Below are 17,360 nucleotides of genomic sequence, written 5' to 3'. Positions count from 1 at the left end.
GTGGCTCACTTCCTTCCTGTTCGGGAAAGTATCACTGTTGGTCAGCTTGCTGACTTATATATTTCTCGAATAGTGTCACTTCATGGTGTTCCACTAGAGATCAATTCAGACCGTGGCAGTCTTTTCACTTCTCACTTCTGGGAGAGCTTCCAAACTGCCATGGGAACCCATCTTTCCTTCAGTACCGCTTTCCACCCTCAGTCGAGTGGTCAGGTGGAACGGGTCAATCAAATTCTCGAAGACATGCTCAGAGCTTGCGTTATCTCATTCGGTATGGATTGGGAGAAATGTCTTCCTTTTGCCGAGTTTGCTTATAACAATAGCTATCAATCCAGCCTCAAGAAAGCTCCTTTTGAGGTTCTCTACGGACGAAGATGTCGAACACCTTTGAACTGGTCAGAAACCGGTGAAAGACAATTCTTTGGACCGGATATGATCCAGGAGGCAGAAGAGCAAGTTCACATCATTCGTGAGAATTTGAAAACAGCCCAGTCTCGTCAGAAAAGTCAGTACGATCGTCATCATAAGAATATGACTTATGAAATTGGCGACCAAGCTTACCTTCGGGTTACTCCTTTGAAGGGTACCCATCGTTTCGGTATCAAGGGCAAGTTGGCTCCTTGTTACATTGGTCCCTTTCGCATTCTCGCTAAACGAGGAGAGGTTGCCTACCAGTTGGAACTACCTCCACATCTTTCTCGAGTTCATGATGTCTTCCACGTCTCTCAACTCAGGCGTTGCTTCTCGGATCCCATCCGCGGAGTGGACCACGAAACGCTTGATCTCCAAGATAACCTCACATACCGAGAGTACCCGGTTCGCATTCTTGATCAAGCAGAGCGTGTCACTCGACGTCAGAACATCAATTTTCTCAAAGTTCAGTGGTCTCATCATTCCGAGAGAGAAGCTACCTGGGAGCGAGAAGATCGTCTTCGACTGGAGTACCCCGCTTTCTTTCCGTCGACCCCTGAATCTCGAGACGAGATTCTTTCAAGTGGGGGCGAGTTGTCACATCCCTAGTCTGGTATGACTTAGACTAGCTAGCTATTTGTGCATCATATTTAAATTTCATTTAATTTGAAATGAGGATTGGTGGAAACCCTCAGAATCATTTTTTGAAAATGACCCAAATAAAAATTTCTCCAAAAGGGTCCAAGAAAATGCTCATGATGCCCTCTAAAAATATTGGACAGAGATAAAAATCAAAACAATATTTTTAGGAGCTCATGGATATTTAGGGTCCGTTCGGAAACACTCCGGCTCCCAGCTCCGCGGAGCGGAAGTGGAGGAGCGGAGCGGAGCGCAGTTCATATTTCCGGAGCTGCTATTCTGTCACTCCGTGTTCCAGCGCTGAGCGGAGCGGAGTAGCCAGAGCGGTGCGTTGCCGAACAGGCACTTATTTTGGCCATTTGGGTTAATTCGATAAATATTTGCATTGGAAATATATTTCTATATATATGAAATATGGTCCAAAAATTATGCCAATTATAAAAGAGCTCTGGAATAATATATCTAGCTCCTGCAAAAATTGGCATAATAAAATTAAATGATTTAATATATTTGTTAAATCAAACAAATGTCAGAAAAAAATAGAAAAACAGAAATAAAAGAAGGAGGGGCTTACCTGGGCCTCCCCTCCCCTGTGCGGCCCAGCTGGCCGGCCCAGCCGACTGGCTAGCGCCAGTCGTCCTCCACCTCCCGCCAGGAGGCCAGAGGCGTGTGGCCGGCGCGTGCGCACCGCCGTGCCGCCACGGCACCTGCCTGCCTGTCCTCCCCCTCGACGCCTGGACGTCCGGAACATCGCCACGCGCTGCCCCGCACCGTTCTCACTCTCCCTCGCCCTCCTCTTCTCCCCCTACTCTCTCTCCCTCTCACCCGAGAACCACCGCCGCCGCCGACGGGCATCTCCGTAGCCACCGGTCTCCCCTCACCTCCCCGACACGCCCAGGAGCTCCGCTTCGTCGCCAGCTACCTCCTCGCCGAGCCAAGCAAGCCGGAGTGCCCCGAGGAGCCACCATCGCCATCGTCTTCCTCCTCGGGCTCCGCCGTCCGCCGCCGTCGATTCACCGTCACCAGGCCTTCCCCGACCCCGCTGTGCTGCTCTGCGTGATCGCGGTGAGCTCCGCCGCTGTTCCCCTCTCTTCTCCCTCCCGTTCCCGTGCCGTAGCGCCGCTCCCCACCACGGCCGAAGCCCCTCGTCGCCGTCCATGTCGCCGCCGCCGTCTCGGCCCGCCTCCGCCCAAACCAAGTCTCCCTCCGCGTTCCTGGTGCCACGAGGGTGCCGCCGGGCCCCTCAGGTGGCCTCCCCGTGCCCCGCAGCCCGATCCCGCTCGCGCCCGAACCCCGGCCGCCGCCGCGAGCCTTGCTCCGGCGAGCTCCGGCCGTCCCCGCTCCTCCCACCTGTCCCACCAGATGCGCGAGAGCCCGGGCTACGCCCCGGTGCTCTCAGACGCCGTCCCCGTGGCCTGTGGCGCGGACTCCGCCGCGTCCAGAGGTCGCCGGCGACGAGCCCCCGTCGCCTGAGCCCTGCCAGGTGGGGCCGGCCCGTCAGGTGATTAGCTTAGTGCTAATCACCGTTGACTAACCCCCCCTGACGCTGACCAGTGGGCCCGACCCCCCTTAACCTTTTTATTAAATTAAATTAACCCCTGTTAACCCCCCCTGTCATTGACGTGTGGGTCCCACACGTCAGGTTTGACCTGGACAGCCGCGTTGACCCGCTGACGTCGTGCTGACGTCATGCTGGCGCAGTATATAAATTCTGGATTTAATTAAATCAGGAAAATTCCAGAAATTGATTTAAACTTCAAAAATTCATAACATTTCAACCGTAGCTCAGATTTAAATAATTTATATATGAAAAATTATCAGAAAAATGCAACCTTTCCATCTGTACTAGTTTCATGCATGAAAAACCAACTTATACATGCTGAATATGGGAAAACACATTATGGCATATATAAGAGACCTAATTTAGAAATGCATTTGAACCTTTGGTTCAAATGGACTTCAAACCAAATGTTTACTAGATGCATTAGCTCAAACAGCATCACATCTACATGCCATGTTCATGCATCATATTGTTGCATATGATTGTGTTTTGATTGCCGGCACCATTCCTTCTCGATAGGTCCTGCTCCGGAGACGTTCCAGAGTACCTGTCTGTGAAGCAGTGCCTCCCTTGTTGATTTACCAGGCAAGCAAACCCCCTTGTTCATTTCGATAAAACCCTACTCTCTCGCTCCTGCTCTCAGTTATTGCATTAGGACAACAACGATTCATCTGCTACTTTGTGCTGCGGTAGTTGAACCCATTCCTCTGCATGACCTGCCATTGCCACAGTAAATAGTTGAAACCCACTAGCATGTGTAGGAGTTGATTGAAGCCACTGATGTGTTCCTACCATGCTATGCCTGCTATTGCTTAGAGTTGTGTCAGGTCTGATTCATTGGGAATGAATTGGAGTGTCACGATATGTTCTGATGCTGAGAGTGAAGTGTGTGAACACGATTTGGTAAAGGTAGCGGTGAGAGGCCATGTAGGAGTACATGGTGGGTTGTCTCACTGGAACCGTCCTTAAGCCCTGAGTTCTGTGTATGTTGTCCAATGACTCGATACTACCACACATTGGGCTCCGGGCGCTCCAAGCCCTCTCGACTTATTAACCAACTTGATCTCTGTCCAGGAGTCGCAACTAGTTTCTGGTGTTTGTAGGTAGTGCTATTTTTCTACCAAGTGGCACCCGGCAGGGTGGGCTTGGGACAGACTAGGCACACGTGGCACGGTGTACCGAGTGGCACCCGGTTGGTGGGCTCGGGAACCCTGCTCACATCGTTTGGGGCCGTGAGCGACACCCCGGCCGGATCTCCTTGCGGATGGAACCCGAATAGGCGATAAACCTGGACTAGAGTCTTGTGTGGTTAGTCAGGTCGTGGCCGACACCCTCGCCAGGCTTCCGCTTGAAGGTTGCCGAGATACATGACGTGTACATGGCGGTAAGCGGCGAGAGCGTGTGTGAAGAAGTACACCCCTGCAGGGTTAACATGATCTATTCGAATAGCCGGGTCCGCGGTTATGGACTTCTTGGATGCCTACATGGTACATAGACAACTTGAAGTGGATACTATAAAATGCTCAAGACATGTGCGAGTGCTATGGATGGCCTTCTCGTAGGGAGACGGGGATGAATCCATAGTAGTGTATTGTGTGGTGATTAGTGGACTCGTGTACGTTGTTTCACCTCAAGAGTTTCTGGTAGTCGTAGAACAGGATAGCCACAGAGTCAAAGCTGGCTTGCTGCAACTAAACCCCACATTACCTCTTGATACAGATGCATGTATGATAGGGTCTGATGTAAGTCTTGCTGAGTACCTTTGTACTCATGTTGCTTTATTTATGTTTTTGCAGCGGAGACTTCGGTCTTACTAGTGTTCTCGTGGACTTCGACTAGTAGCTAGTACCTCAGCTACGATCTTGATCGGATGGTGTAGATAGTCAGGCTCTTCAGCCTTTTTCTTTTGTAGATGTATGTACCCAGACATGTAATGCTTCTGCTTGTTGCTTGTATGCTCTGTATGATGGGTCTTGTGACCCCTGTTTGCAATATATGCTATGACGGCTCTTCTGAGCCTTTATCTATATGAGTTGTTGAGTTATGCTGTGATGCCATGTTGTACAGCACATACTTGCATGTTATGCGTACGTGTAATGTGTATTGCTATGTGTGGGATCTGACTATCTAGTTGTTTATTCTTAGTAGCCTCTCTTATCGGGAAATGTCTCCTAGTGCTTCCACTGAGCCCTGGTAGCTTGCTACTGCTCCGGAACACTTAGGCTGGCCGGCATGTGTCCTTCTTCGATCCTGTGTCTGTCCCTTCGGGGAAATGTCACGCGATGAATACCGGAGTCCTGCTAGCCCGCTACAGCCCGGCTCACCGGAGTCCTGTTAGCCCAGTGCTACAGCCTGGATTCACTCGCTGATGACCGACACGTTCGATGCTGGGTCATGGATGCTTGTCCCTGTAAGTTAGTGCCACTTTGGGTTTACGACTAGCCATGTCAGCCCGGGCTCTTTATCATATGGATGCTAGCGACACCATCATATACGTGTGCCAAAATGCGCAAACGGTCCCGGGCAAAGGTAAGGCGACACCCGTGGGAATACCGTGCGTGAGGCCGCAAAGCGATATGAGGTGTTACATGCTAGATCGATGTGGCATCGAGTCGGGGTCCTGACAAAGAGATTGCCGCTATAAAGGAGAAACTGAGCAAAGGAAAAGCTAAAGGATTTCATGAGGATGAGCACGACACCCTATGGTTTGAAGACCACGTTTACGTGCCCAATGACCCGGAGATCAGGAAGTTGATTTTTCAAGAGGCACACGATTCACCGTATTTGATTCACCCAGGAAATACCAAGATGTATTTGGATTTGAAGGATATTTTCTGGTGGACCGGAATAAAGAAAGATATTGCGGAGTATGTAGCAGTTTGTGATGTATGTCAGAGAGTAAAGGCAGAGCATCAGAAGCCAGCAGGATTGTTACAACCATTGCCGATACCCGAATGGAAGTGGGATAAGCTAGGCATGGATTTTATCACGGGATTACCCAGGACTCGTTCAGGCTATGACTCGATTTGGGTTGTAGTTGATCGATTGACGAAAGTAGCTTATTTCATCCCAGTAAAGACCACCTATACCAGTGCTAAGTTGGCAAAGATATACATGACCAGGATCGTATGTATGCATGGAGTTCCAAGTAGTATCGTATCAGATAGAGGAACCCAGTTTACCTCAAAGTTCTGGAAGCAGTTGCACGAAACCTTGGGAACCAGGCTAGAATTCAGTATAGCTTTTCATCCATAGACAGAAGGACAGACCGAGAGAGTCAATCAGATCTTGGAGGATATGCTGGGAGCTTGTGCGCTAGATTATGGATCTAGTTGGGACGATAATTTGCCATATGCAGAGTTCTCTTACAACAACAGTCATCAAACCAGTTTAAAGATGGCCCCTTTCGAAGCCTTGTACGGAAGGAGGTGCAGGACACCGTTGTCGTGGGACGAAGTTGGAGACCGCCAGTTGTTCGGGCTTGACTTGATTAAAGAGTCTGAACAGAAGGTGAGGTTGATTCGCGATAGGCTCAAGGTAGCCCAGTCCAAACAGAACAGTTATGCAGATTCTGAACGCAAGGAGACAGTTTATGAAGTCGGAGATAGAGCTTATCTTCGAGTATCTCCACTTCGGGGAACAAAGCGTTTTGGAGTTAAAGGGAAGTTAGCACCACGATTTGTAGGACCATATCGAGTTTTGGAACGTATGGGAGAAGTGGCCTACAAGTTGGAATTGCCCGAAGGATTGTCAGGAGTTCATAATGTGTTCCACATTTCTCAGTTAAAGAAGTGTCACACGGAGATGGCTGACATACCGTTGAGAGACATAGTGCCCTTAGAAACAATCCAGTTTGATAACGATTTGACCTACGAGGAGAAACCAATTAAGATCCTCGAGTTTGCCAGCCGAGTCACTCGCAGCAAGGTTATCAAGTTTTGCAAAGTTCAGTGGAGCCACCACACAGAGGATGAAGCCACCTGGGAACAAGAGGAAAATTTGCTCAAGGACCACCCTCACCTATTTTCTAGCCAACCCGAATCTCGAGGGCGAGATTCATCTTAAGGGGGGTAGGTTTGTAACATTCCAAATTTTCAATTTGGAATGTTATACATTAGATCATCAATGCATATCATATTTTTATGTTGCATTTTGGTTGATCCTAGAAATTCTACGCAACTCAATGAGCCACGGAGAGAGTTGGGGATTTCGTTATTTTCATATTTGAGTTTTCTCAAATTTTGAGAATAGGATCATTTGATTTTATTTATTTTATCATCAATTATTTCTATTACAAAAATATGAGAGAGGGAATAAAATGACTTTCCCAAAATAAAGAAATATTGAGGATTTAATAATAAAATCAAATAAGATTTTATTTCGGAGTTTTTCGGTGTTCTATTTGAATTTAGGAAAAATGTGCGTTTTTCAAAATTGCATTTAGGTCCCAAATAAATGTTCACCTTGTGCGGCTTGATTATAGAAGCCCGTGAAAGTTTATTTCAGAATTTTTGGAGTCCATTTAGTATTGCATTTTATTTTTTTTCTTCCGAGCGGAATAAATTAAAAAAGTGAACCGACCTAACCGGGTCGTGTCCGGATAGGACTCTGGCCTGGCAGGCTTTAAAAGCCGGCCCAGCCCCCCCAGGAGAACCCTAGCCGCCCGCCCTAGCCGCCGCTCCCGCCCGCCGCCGCCGCCGCCGCCGCCAGACGCCACCGCCGCCGCCCCGAGGTTCGCCGCGCCTCGACTTCCATGCCATCGTTTTTTTTTAAAAAAAATTAGATCGGTTTTTCCGTCGGTTTTTTTAGTTTCGGTTTTTTTAAATAGATCAGTTTTTCCGGTTTATTTAAATAGCGAGCATTCGTCCATTCGTTCGTTCTAGCGAGCGTTCGTCGTTTTTCTTTTTCTCGGATTAAATCCGTGATTTTTCTGATCGCGATTCCTGATCCGATTTTCGTTTTAGTAATACTTTTCGCTCATTTATCGGAATCAGGCGATTCAAGCGCCTAGAGATTCGTCTCAAAACCCTCTATCCGTTTAATCAACTTAAACAAGTTTTTGCTACTGTAAAATTTTCCCTAGATCCATATTACTAGAACGAAGTTGTTTTCTTTCGCCGTTTGACTTTCGTTGCTTCGTTCGATTTGATTCTTTTTGCCAACCGGAGTTCTTAAGTTGAACAATCTGGTTAGATCTCTTATTTGAGTTTTACCCGTGCATTAGATGAGTACTTATTGTATGCTTGTTTGTTTGTCTGCGATAGAATACTCGGAGTGTGCTGCCTGTTAATTCGAATCGTTAGGTTTCGCGGATCATCAGCAAGGCAAGTAACACTTTGATCATACCTTTTCTACTACCCAGTTTTATTGCATTAGATCAATCCTCACACATTGCATGATTAGGATCTAATTAAATTGTGGGATGGGAGGTAGTTGAGGTAGTACCTATTACCTGTTTATTTTCAAACTTTTGGGAGTTACTTCTACGTTTGCTTATTATGCCATGCTATGCTAGTAGACGTGGATTGGGTGAGTGATATCCATGACAGATGTGAGTTTTGTTAATTAATGGTTTATCTAAGGTGGCAACTTAAACACACATCTGGGTGGACTGAGGCACCTGGGTATTCTAGGACTTTCCTGTTCTTCTTTTGGACCGCCACCCAGGCTCAAAGGGATCATGAGACTATTCATACTAGAAACTTCCGTGTGCAGCCACAAGCTATTATGGGCTCTAGCATAGTTGACTAAGTCGTGCGAACTCTTACAGTGGTAGACTAGCAGATGTAGGGGATGTAGGTGGTACAGTCTACCCGATCGTAAGGTGCTAGCGCTTCTGAAAGACTATGTCTCGGTCATCCGTCTTCTCAAACACCATGTAGTGCCAGAAACCAAACGGAGGTGATCGAGTCTTGTGGGGAAAAGTGTGCAAACCTCTGCAGAGTGTAACAAACTAATCATGGTTAGCCGTGTCCCCGGTTATGGACATCTTGAGTATCTAGTACTTGGATTATCATGTGAATCCCAACATGTTACTCTAAATTAATTTTGTTGGGTTTTGTTTAATGATGATGCTTAATTCAGATTGAGAATGTTGTCAACCATTCTCACTGTTTAACAACTACCATGATAGTTAAATAAATTTATTCCTTTGAAGTAGGGAAAAATTGGCTTTACGCAAAACTGTAACCATAGAGCTTTCCACCAGCCAAATATGCATATAGTATAGCTGTTCCATTCCATTACTCTCTATGTGTTACATTGCCAGCATATTCCATGTGCTGACCCGTTTCGGGCTGCAACATTAATGTTGCAGACTTTTCAGACGACGATTAAAGAGTTTTTAGGTCGTGGTTCTATACTCAGTGATGCCGTTGGAGTTGATGGACTCACTTATCTTCCAAGCCTTCCACTGTTATCGTTATTAGATGGCCTTAAGCCATATTTATTGTAATAAGTTCTCTTTTGAGACACTCGATGTAATAAGTGTGTGATTGCTACTCTGCTATAAATCCTCCGAGTGCTGTGTGGTGTCAGCATTACTGATCCAGGGATGACACCGGAGCACAGAGATCAGACCGTTTGAGGTCTTGTCGCTACATGAGCTATCATGTACATGATTTCATAGAGTTCAAGGAGAGGAGGTGGTGTTACCTTCTGCTTTTGAAAAATCAAAAAATCAAAAAAAAATCATCAAAGCTTTATTTTAAAGTGAATAAGAAGGATTTGAAGTTAGTTTTCCATTTTCATATTTCAAAACGTGTTTTTAATAGTTTTTATATTAAATCATATGTTTTCAAAATAAAATGTAAAAATATGAAAATTAATTCAAGAAATAGTGAGACTTCGAATCTACACTATGGAAAGTGAATATGTGTTAATAAAAAACATTTGGCTCATTTAGAGTAGGTCCAAAAAAACTTGATTACAAATGGGCTATTTACCCTAGCCTGGGAGCTCATTTGGAGCACATTTCTCAAATTCAAATTTATTTGACCTCCTCTAAATCACTTCAAATTTTGCACACATGATATCCTACACACACATAGATAGTTTGCCAAGGTTTTACTTGTTTTTGCATTTTCTTGAATTTATACTGTCCAAGTTTGCCAAGGTTTACATGATCTCATTTGGAGCATGCATTCGATTTCCTACACAACATGTGTGATCATTGCAGCACCTAAAATCATAGTTCACAACATCTAAACATAACTAACCATAGATTCAGGACATACAAATATACCAGAGGCAAATTTAAGGACATACAAATATAGATAGCAACCAGATTACTAGAATAACCAACGAGATTCAGTTCAACATACCATAACCAATGAGATTTAGTTCAACAAACCAAAATTAACCCAACAGTTCAAAAAAACAAACCAAAAGTAACACAGCATCACATCATCGATCACATCACGCCGGAGTCAGGGCCTTCGCGAGGGCGGCATGCTGCCCCTTGATCATGTAGTCCTCCCCGTGAATCGCTACATCCTCGGCATGAGATAGAAGGTGATCGAAGCGGCCATCCCTTGGATTTGGCTTGGTGCTGCACTAGGGGCAGTGCCACTTGTTGAACTTGCAGTTGTAGAAGGAAGCAACTCCCTTGGCCTTGATCTTCTCCACCTCCTTGGCTGTGAAGGACGCGACGTTGCCCTTGTACACATCATCTCCAGAATCATACTGCACACATGAATGAATTGCATTAATACATTATAGATTCATATACACCATGTCAAAGGAACTAAATGAACAAGGGATAGGCTTACCTCATTTTCAGAATCATCACTAAATGCCCCCTCATGCAGGTCATAGTCGGCCAGCTTCCTCTTTCTCCCCCCAACCATCATCATCCTGAATATACAATTACATCCATCACTAGTAGCCAATTGAAAATTTAGATATGCACACATGACACATTCATCATAGGGCTAATATACTCCCAATATCAAAAATGTTTTAGAAGTGGGTTTTTTTATTTCTGTGCCCCCTAGATCTATGCATTCAAAACCCCCATCCATCACTAGTATATCAATGTATTAGATTTGTACACACATTGATCAAAAACCTCCAACATGACATTCAAATAACACATTGATCATTGATCATGCACACACATTAAAGAACAGAGCTAATATAAATACATATTGTGGACAAATTTATATACTAATGAATCAAATAACTTCTTAATCAATGGATTCCATTTGTGCATATGACATTGAAAACCCCAATCTGAGTAGCATTAAAAAACAAATCTAATAGGGACCCAATCTAAGGCAACGAATCTGAGTAGCATTAAAAATCCCAATCTGTGAGCACTAAAAACAAATCTAATAAGCATCATAGCATTAAAAAAACCCAATCTGTTCAAAACATCTAGCATTTTTGCAACGAATTTATCCAAATCTAAAAACCCCAATCATTGCAGCACCTAAAATCATAGTTCACAACATAGCATTTTTGCAATGAATTTATCCAACAAACCCTAGTCCAAAAGACCACATCCCCCCAACCCATACAAAGAACCCCAGCCCATCCGTCAAACCAACTAGTCTAACCATCTGAACTACCGTATGAATCACAATCTAACCAATGCAACTAGGGAGCAACTAACTCTACAAGCTAAGCAAGTGCAAATACCTGCTCCTTCACGGCAGGCGGCGCAACGTGAGCATCGGGATGGACTGCGCTGCTCGACACCGTCACCTTCTGCAGCGATGAGGCAGAGCCCGCCACATCCGTGGCAGTTGTGAGTTTCCCCGCACCGCCCTGGACGTCGCCGACATCCGCGGTCACCGTGCCCTGACCCTGCAGCTCCACCACATCTCCGACCGCTGTGCCGGCGTCGCCACGAGTGTCAGCCATTTGACATATGGAGGCAATGAAGGTGAGGAAGAGGATGCGGTGGGGGAGAGCGAGACGGTGCGTTGGAGGCAATGGAGGAAAGCGAGACGACGCTGGTGGGGGAGAGGAAGGCGATGCGGCAGGGAGGGGATTTGGGGGAAAATGGTAGGGGCGATGGAGGTGGTTGCCCTCTTTATATGATGGGACGTTTCAGGCATGTCCATGGACACGTGCTACCCCACAACTATAGTCTTTAATGCGCCCACGTATATGCGGCCCCACTCTCAGCTAACGGTCAAAGGCATTGACCCGACGACAACGTCTGTTATAACCTGTTCTGAGGGTTTCGAGCAAGGGAGTGGGAAAAAGTGAGCAAAAGTTAACAGAGTGGGGTTGAATGAGTAGAGCTAAGGAACTAGGGGCACAAAATAAAAAATCCCTAGAATTTATAATAACATCATTTTAATCATGATTTTGATTCAAGGAACTATCAAGTGTGGGTGTAATAGCAATAATTTCATGTTTAACATAAGGAACTACATCAAGTTCATCTCCATAAGCATAATTAATATTGGCATCATGGACATAAAAATAGCAAGCATCATGTTCATCAAGGGAGGATATCTCAATCAAATCAACAGAATCATAATTATTTATAGATTCATGCATATCATTATTTTCTTCCAAAGCAACGGTCATTCTCTCAATAAATTCCTTAGCATAGGCATTATGAGCATAGTTTTCATAGCAATATTTAAGTATATATGTTAAAATTTTCAGATTTGTAGAGAGTAATATCATACTTTTCAATCAAAGAAGCAACTTCATAAGCACCCTTAAAAGCAACAAATTCTTCAATTTGTTTGACATCATAGTAACTATAAACACCCTTTTCATAAGATAAGATTTCATTATCATTAAACTCACATAGGTAGGGAAGGTGTTTTTTAAGGTTCTTAGGGCAACAAGTAAAATCACAAAGTTCACAGAAATTCCAAGCAAAACATAGCAAACAATTTATTTGATTCCAGAAGAGTCTCCCTTTTTGAGACAAACGGTGACGCACAAAATGAGCATGCTCATCTAAAGATTTTCCCTCAACTAAACTAGTTGGGGTTTCAGCACGAGCACATATGGATCGAAGATGATCCAAGTAGAAAACTTTAAATGGATCCATAAACCTTTTTGTTTCTAATTTTCAATAAACACACAATTATACCAAGCAAACAAGCAAACGAGCATGATTCTGCATCTAAGGCAATGATCATGAATATAGGCATCACGTCCATGACAAGTAGACCAGAACGATTCTGCATTGATGACCCACAAGTATAGGGGATCTATCATAGTCCTTTCGATAAGTAAGAGTGTCGAACCCAACGAGGAGCAGAAGGAAATGATAAGCAGTTTTCAGCAGGGTATTCTCTGCAAGCACTAAAATTATCGGTAACGGATAGTTTTGTGATAAGGTAATTTGTAACGGGTAACAAATAGTAAAAGTAAATAAGGTGCAGCAAGATGGCCCAATCCTTTTTGTAGCAAAGGACAAGCCTCGACAAAATCTTATATAAAGGAAAGCACTCCCGAGGACACATGGGAATTATCGTCAAGCTAGTTTTCATCACGTTCATATGATTCGCATTCGGTACTTTGATAATTTGATATGTGGGTGGACCGGTGCTTGGGTAATGTCCTTCCTCGGACAAGCATCCCACTTATGATTAACCCCTATTGCAAGCACATCCACAACTACAATAGAAGTATTAAGGTAAACCTAACCATAGCATGAAGCATATGGATCCAAATCAGCCCCTTACGATGCAACGCATAAACTAGGGTTTAAGCTTCTGTCACTCTAGCAACCCATCATCTACTTATTACTTCCCAATGCCTTCCTATAGGCCCAAACAATGGTGAAGTGTCATGTAGTCGACGTTCACATGACACCACTAGAGGAGAGACACCATGCATCTCATCAAAATATCAAACGAATACCAAATTCACATGACTACTTATAGTAAGACTTCTCCCATGTCCTCAGGAACAAATGTAACTACTCACAAATAATATTCATGTTCATAATCAAAGGGGTATTAATATGCATAAAGGATCTGAACATATGATCTTCCACCGAATAAACCAACTAGCATCAACTACAAGGAGTAATCAACACTACTAGCAACACACAGGTACCAATCTGAGGCTTTGGGACAAAGATTGGATACAAGAGATGAACTAGGGTTTGAGATGAGATGGTGCTGGTGAATATGTTGATGGAGATTGACCCCCTCCCAATAAGGGGATCTATGGTGATGACGTCGGTGATGATTTCCCCCTCCTGCAGGGAAGTTTCCCCGGCAGAACAGCTCCGCCAGAGCCCTAGATTAGTTCCGCCAAGATTCCGCCTGGTGGTGGCGGAGTTTCTTCCCGAAACCTTGCATATGATTTTTTCCTTGACGAAAGACTCCATATATCCAAAGATGAGCATCAGAGGGCTGCCAGGTGGCCCACGAGGCAGGGGGGCGCGCCCAGGGGTAGGGCGCGTCCCCCACCCTCGTGGACGGTGGGTGGCCCCCCTCTGGTACTTCTTTCTCCCAATATTTTATATATATTCTGAAACATGCTCCCAAGAAGTTTCAGGACTTTTGGAGATGTGCAGAATAGGTCTCTAATATTTGCTCCTTTTCCAGCCCAGAATTCCAGCTGCCGGTATTCCCTCTCTTCATGTAAACCTTGTAAAATAAGAGAGAATAGGCATAAGTATTGTGAAATAATGTGTAATAACAACCCATAATGCAATAAATATCGATATAAAAGCATGATGCAAAACAGACGTATCAACTCCCGCAAGCTTAGACCTCGCTTGTCCTCAAGAGAAAGCCGAAATCGAAAAATATGTCCACATGTTTAGAGATAGAGGTGTCGATAAACTAAAATACGGACATGAGGGCATCATGATCATTCTTAGAACAGCAACACACATATATATATTGTCATATGATATCTTATGCTAAAGTAACAATTCAATCACAATTTCAAGTATGAATCAGAAACTTCATTGAGAACTAACAAACTATAATCCCAGTCATTGAGGCAATTGCAATTTATCATAACATAGGAAAGAGTCAATAAGAGCTTTTCAGCAAGTCCACATACTCAACCATCATTTAATCTTCCACAATTGCTAACACTCACGCGATATTTATGGTTATGAAGTTTTAATCTGACACGGAGAAAGATAGGGGCTTATGGTTTTGCCTCTCAACCTTTTACCTCAAGGGTAATGTCAACAATAATAGTTCGTGAAAACTCACATCCAATTAGCTATATATATCAGGATCTTTCCAACACATTGTTCTTGCCAAAGGATAAAATGTAAAAAGGAAAGGTGAATATCACCATGACTCTTGCATGAAGTATAAAACAAGAATAAAAGATAGGCCCTTCGCAGAGGGAAGCAGAGGTTGTCATGTGATTTTATGGTTGGATGCACAAAATCTTAATGCAAAAGAATGTCACTTTATATTGCCACTTGTGATATGGACCTTTATTATACAGTCTGTAGCTTTTATTTCTTCCACATCACAAGATCGTATAAAGCTTATTTTCTCTGCACTAATAAGTCATACATATTTAGAGACCAATTTTTATTGCTTGCAACAATGACAACTTACTTGAAGGATCTTACTCAATCCGTAGGTAGATATGGTGGACTCTCATGGCAAAACTGGGTTCAAGGATATTTGGAAGCACAAGTAGTATCTCTACTTGGTGCAAAGAATTTGGCTAGCATGAGAGGGAAAGGCAAGCTCATCATGTTGGATGATCCATGAAAATATAATTTATTTCAAATGTAAGAAAACATAACCCATTACGTTGTCTTCCTTGTCCAACATCAACTCTTTAGCATGTCATATTTTAATGAGTGCTACCAATCATAAAAGATGCCCAAGATAGTATATTTATATGTGAAAACCTCTCTTTCTTTATTACTTCCTATTAATTGCAACAATGACCAAAACTATGTTTGTCAACTCTCAACAACTTTTATTCATCATACTCTTTATATGTGAAGTCATTACTCTCCATAAGATCCATATGATCTCTTTATTTCTTTTTATTCTTTCTTTTTATTCTTTCTCTTTTATTTTTATTCCCTCAAGATCATAGCAAGATATTAACTCAACACTAATCTTTATTATATATAGCTCACGGACTCGATTACATAGAAGAATCATAAAGCAAAACTAAAAACTAGATCATACTAAAACTTTATTCTACTAGATCAAGATATTGCCAAAAGGATCGAACTAAGAAATACGGTAAAGATAAAAAGTGTGATGGTGATACGATACTGGGGCACTCCCCCAAGCTTGGCAGTTGCCAAGGGGAGTGCCCATACCCGATACTCAGTTCTTCTTTGTTGGTGAAGAAGGTGTTGGTGATGATGGATAGTCGCACATCGAGCATAGGAGGTCCTCCAATTTGCGGATAATGCCCTTGAGTGCGATGATATGCTCCTTCAACAAAATATTTTCACTCGTCAGATACTTATTTTGAATGCGAGCTAACTCAATCATCTTGAAAGCTTCAATCTCCGTTGGGGTAAAGAGATTGTGTTGAGGTTGAAGGATGTCTTCTTCTACTACTGTTGGAACTTGATCCCCCACTGCCTTCTTGATCCCATCATCCTTGTTGATCTCTCCGGCTCTTCTCTCTTCAGCTCTATCTTCATTAGCCAAGCATCGTTGCCCCCATTGTTGGAGGAGGAGGGAGACGACATGATGCCTGGCCTTGACAACCCTGGCAGAAAATAGCTCGAAACGAAAACAGGAGATATTTGCGTGATACAGTGGTCAAAACCTTCGGGAGATTATATAATGAATTTTTACTGACCAAAAGAAGTATCGTGCAATAAAACGGAGTCCGGAGAGCACACGAGGTGCCCACGAGGCAGGGGGCGCGCCCAGGGGGTAGGGCGCACCCTCCACCCTCGTGGAAGCCTCGTGCCCTTTCTGGACTACTTCTTATTTTCCTATTTTCCTAAATATTCCAAAACGGAGAAAAAATGCCATTAGAACTGTTTTGGAATCGGTTTACTTACCGTACTACGTACCTATTCCTTTTCGGAGTCTGAAACGTTCTGGAAGGTGTCCCTTATGTATTCCTCCGAGGTTACGGTTTCAATAACATTAGTTTCAACATTTATGGGATTACCTGTGATATAATGTTTGATTCTTTGACCGTTCACCACCCTCAGATTTGTGCCTTAGATGTTGTTGATTTTTATGGCACCGAAACGATAGACCTCCTTGATGCCGTAAGGACCCTCCCATTTAGAGAGTAGTTTGCCTACAAAAAATCTTAAACGAGAGTTGTATAACAATACATAATCACCTACATTAAACTCACGTTTTTGTATCATTTTGTCATGCCATCTTTTACCCTTTTCTTTAAACAGTTTGGCATTCTCATAAGCCTGGGCTCTCCATTCATCAAGTGAGCTAATGTCAAAAAGCCTCTTCTCACCAGCAAGTTTGTAATCATAATTGATCTCTTTAATGACCCAATATGCCTTATGTTCTAGTTCAAGAGGTAAGTGACATGCATTTCCATAAACCATTTTATACGGAGACATGCCCATAGGATTTTTGTATGCAGTTCTATAGACCCATAATGCATCATCAAGTTTCTTGGACCAATTCTTTCTAGATCTATTAACAGTCTTTTGCAAAATTAATTTAAGATCTCTATTGCTTAGTTCTACTTGACCACTAGACTGTGGGTGATAAGGAGATGCAATTCTATGATTAACGTCATACTTAGCAAGCATTTTACGAAAGGCACCATGAATAAAATGTGAATCACCATCAGTCATTAAGTATCTAGGGACTCCAAACCTCGA

The sequence above is a fragment of the Triticum aestivum genome, chromosome 4A (assembly GCF_018294505.1).
Source record: "Triticum aestivum cultivar Chinese Spring chromosome 4A, IWGSC CS RefSeq v2.1, whole genome shotgun sequence".
NCBI classification, from domain to species: Eukaryota; Viridiplantae; Streptophyta; class Magnoliopsida; order Poales; family Poaceae; genus Triticum; species Triticum aestivum.
The sequence above is the reverse complement of the archived record's forward strand: the minus strand, read 5'-3'. Positions refer to the sequence as shown.